The 4,070-nt window shown below is 52.4% G+C and overlaps 1 pseudogene; it reads right to left on the bottom strand.

The window, feature by feature from the left end:
• Nucleotides 1–2,435: 2,435 nt before the first annotated feature.
• Nucleotides 2,436–3,756, bottom strand: LOC120747991 (zinc finger protein 3 homolog; annotated as a pseudogene).
• Nucleotides 3,757–4,070: the final 314 nt, after the last annotated feature.

The following is a 4,070-nucleotide window of genomic DNA, read 5'->3' as shown; positions in this document are numbered from 1 at the left end:
TAGGCTTTGCAGGGCTCAGGCACAGCGGCTGGGACAGAGTCAGGGCTGAGGTCACACTCTGTGGGCTGGGGCAGAGCCCAGCCAGAAATGAGCCCTGGAGCAGCAGCTCTGCAGTGGTGGCCACCAGGCCGCCTTGCCAAGGGAGGCTTCTGGCCACGGCCTGGAAGCAGCTGCTGCTGCCAAGGTGCCTTTGGTGCCTCAGGCTCTCCCTGGCACAGCTCCCAGCACGGCACTCTGCACTTGTGCCCGAGGCCCTCACTGTGTTGGGGCTGGCCTGGGGCTTTTCCTGCAGCGGGATCTGCCCTGGTGCTGGCACAGGAAAGGCAGTTCCTGCTGGAGCAGGAGGCTCTGCCTGCAGTGGGCTGAAACAGCTCCAGCAAGGCCCTGTTTACTTCAAAATTGCTTCATAGAGCACTATATTCTATAATTGTTATAGCTCCTATACTGTGGAGTAAATAATGTTTTTCTTTTAACTTACTCTGTGGTGTGAATATTTTTTTCTGTCTATTCCTGGTCAGAACAATCGTACCTGAGTTTATAGAAATATAACTGGCATTCCTTTGTTAATCCTGTAGGACAAATTGCATTGCAGTTCAATCTCACCTGTCCAATCTTTTACACATAAACCTTTGAAAAAATCTGGTGATGGGATTGGATCCAGCTGCTCCCAGTCTCCTCTCTTAGATGGAATTTTAAAAGTCTAGGCATCCTGAAGGGGTTTGAGGATCCATGGTATCTTTTGGGTGTCATTTCTCCACCTCATGACTCAGCAGGAGCTTCTCCAATGAAGAAATAAAGCTTTTGCCTGAAGCTCCCACTCTGCCCATGACAGGAACCCCTGTGAGTGTCTGGGACATCTTAGCTCTTTGGCAGCCTGGGGACTCCTGGGATGTCACCGTGGGGCCCCTGTGAGTGCCTGTGACAGATCGGTGCCTTTGCAGCCCAAGATCCCCTGGGATGTCACCATGGAATGGCTGTGACTGCCTCTGACCACAGGGCTCTTGACCATCCCCAGAAACCCCTGGGAGATCTCCATGGAGCCCCTGTCTCTGCCTGTGACATTCCAGCTCTGGAACAGCCTGGAGACTCTTGGAAAGTCCCCATGGAACCCCTCTGAGAGCCTGTGACTACTTGGTTCCTTAGGAGGCAACCTGTTGGAGTCCAGGGCATTTCTTTGGCTGCCTTGGAGGGTCAGAGACCGGGACAGGGGGGTCTGGGACCCCGGCCCAGAGCCCAGAGGGACATTGGCTTTGATCTCAGTCCATGGGAAAGGCTTCCTGCATTGTGGGAAGGATTGCAAGCCAAAAGAGTGTGAAAGATAGTAGTTTAGCTTATCACAGGGTGGGAAAACAGTAGGTTTGGGTTTTTAGTATTGAAGTGAATGCGAGCAAGATGGAGGATTTGGGGTGTTGTCTCCTGCTTCTTCTTTCTTCTTCCCTCACTCCATTTTCTGCAGTGACGGTGGCACAAAGTAGTTTAAAGAGATTGGGTCAAAGTAGAGATGACCTTTTTAGTATAAGTATAGGTATTGGCAAATAATGATAAATAAAGAATACGTAGCAATTAGTATAAAAGATAGCAACAGCCCAGTGCGAGAAGGAGTCACCAGATGCACAGGCAGCTGCACAGACCTTAGTTGGGCACTGAGAAATTTGTAAGATAAGAAACAATAAACGAAGTGCGCAGCCGTGAAAAATCAGAACCTGAAGACTCCGTCTCTTTCTTGCGTTTGGCTCAGAGCTTAGCAGAGGACGAAAAGACTCTAAAACCACCTGAATTTCGGAGCAAGAAATCCCAAGAAGACCCCACCCCATCACCCCAATCCCAACCCAAATCCATCCCACCCCTGCCATCCCAGGCCCTATTTCCCCAATTTCACACTTCCCAAACCGCATCCCACCCATCCTGTCCCACCCATTGCCCACCTCAGCCCTCCTGATTTTCACCCTACTTCACCCATTCCCCTTCCAACCCCATCCCTCCCTCAGGGGGTGTGCAATCAAGTAATTTTTTTGGTGAGATTGTGTAGTTTTAGCATGAAGTGGTTTTGAGGTGACAGATCAAACCCTCTCATCTCTCTGAGCACCCAGAAATGGAGACCACCACCAAATACCCCACAAACCCCCAATTCCTCCCCAATATCTCCTTGAGTCCCAGATTGCCCTGAAACACTAGTAAAACATGAGGCTTTAGCTGCCTTTGATGAATCTGTTGATTTTTATCCCCAGTTTTGTCTCTTTTAAAGGGATGAAGATGAATCAAATGAATATTAGGGACCACCAAAGAAAAGGACCACCAGCCCAGTGTCTTTCCAGTGCGGATCGCTGGGAACGTGGCTCACCAGTTCTCTGCCCAATGTGGGTCCTCTGAAGCAGGACTAAGTTGGAGCACTGCACAAAGCTCTTCCTGCAGCTGAGGCACTCTTAGGCCTTCCCTTACTGGTGTCTCCGTTGGTGTCTGCTCAAGTGAGAGCTCCTGGACAAGCTCTTCCCACAAGCGGGACATTCGTAGGGCCATTCCCTGGTTTGGATGCTCAGGATCAGGTGGATCAGGTGGAAGCTTATGCTGAAGCTCATCCCATATTCCCCACACTCGTCGGGCCTCTCCCTGGTGTGGATCATTTGATGGATGACCAGTTGGAAACTCTGGTGGAAGCCCTTCCTGCATTCCGCACACTTGTAGGGCATTTCCCCAGTGTGGATATGCTGGTGAATGATGAGGGTGGAGTTGTGGTTGAAGCCCTTCCTGCAGTTGTGGCAGCGGAAGGGCCTCTTCTTTGTGTGAATCCGCTTGTGCACAAGGTGACTGGAGCTTCTCTGAAACCTCGGGGCACTTGTCGGGTCTCTCCCCGGTGTGGATCTTTAGGTGGATAATCAGTTTGGATCTCTGGATGAAGCCCTTCCCACATTCCCCACACTTGTAGCGTCTTTCCCCAGTGTGGATCCTCTGGTGGCAGATCAGGTGGGACCTCTGGCTGAAGCTCTTCCCGCATTCCCCGCACTCGTAGGGCCTCTCCCCAGTGTGGATCTTTAGGTGGATGATCAGTTTGGACCTCTGGTTGAAGCCCTTCCCACATTCCCCACACCTGTATGGCCTTTCCTCAGCATGGATATTCTGGTGGCAAATCAAGTGGGAGTGCTGGCTGAAGCTCTTCCCACACTGCTCACACTGGTAGGGTCGTTCCCTGGTGTGGATCCTCTGGTGTCGGATCAGGATGGAGCAGTGGCTGAAGCTCATCCCACATTCTCCACACTCGTAGGGCCTCTCTCCAGTGTGGATGCGCCGGTGGGCCACAAGGGTGGAATTGTGCTTGAAGCCCTTCCCACATTCCCCACATTTGTAGGGCCTCTCCCCAGTGTGGATCCTCTGGTGGCGGATCAGGTGGGAGCTCTGGCTGAAGCTCTTCCCGCATTCCCCGCACTCATAGGGCCTCTCTCCAGTGTGGATGCGCCGGTGGGTCACAAGGGTGGAGTTGTGCTTGAAGCCCTTCCCACATTCCCCACACTTGAAGGGCTGATCCCCAGTTTGGATCATCTGGTGCTGGATCAGGTGGGAGCTCTGGCTGAAGTTCTGTCCATCTTCCTGGCACAGTCCAGGTCTTCCATTCTCCAAGCACCCTGCGATGGGTTTGGAAGCCCTCCTCATGCAGGATCTCTGGGGCTTTTCCTTCCCATTGGATTCCTGTGCCATGGAGCCACCCAAAATGGCCTCTTCCACAAGGTCCTGCCCTCGGGATTTGTCCTCCTGGGTCTCCATTCTCATCTCCTTTTCTGGGGGAGGAAGGACAAGGAGAGGATGGGATTTGCCTCCATGCCTGAGAGAAGGGGAAGGAGATCCTCCCAGTGCATGCCCGGCAGGACGGCGTCGGCAGTGGGGTTGTCCTGCAGCCGAGGGCCATGCTGGGCTGGGAGATGGAGCAGGAGAGAGGGGGAAAGGGGCACTGACTTCCTCCTCACCTGCCTGGCTGTCCTGGAGCATCTTCCTCACAGCCTAACCTAAAAAATTAAAAATTAAACTAAAAATACAGTAGCAAAATAAAAAAAATGCTGACAGAGTCAGAATCCAACCTG

The sequence above is a fragment of the Hirundo rustica genome, unplaced genomic scaffold, assembly GCF_015227805.2.
Source record: "Hirundo rustica isolate bHirRus1 unplaced genomic scaffold, bHirRus1.pri.v3 scaffold_377_arrow_ctg1, whole genome shotgun sequence".
In the NCBI taxonomy this organism is placed as follows: Eukaryota; Metazoa; Chordata; class Aves; order Passeriformes; family Hirundinidae; genus Hirundo; species Hirundo rustica.
This window is presented reverse-complemented; position numbering and strand designations above follow the sequence as displayed.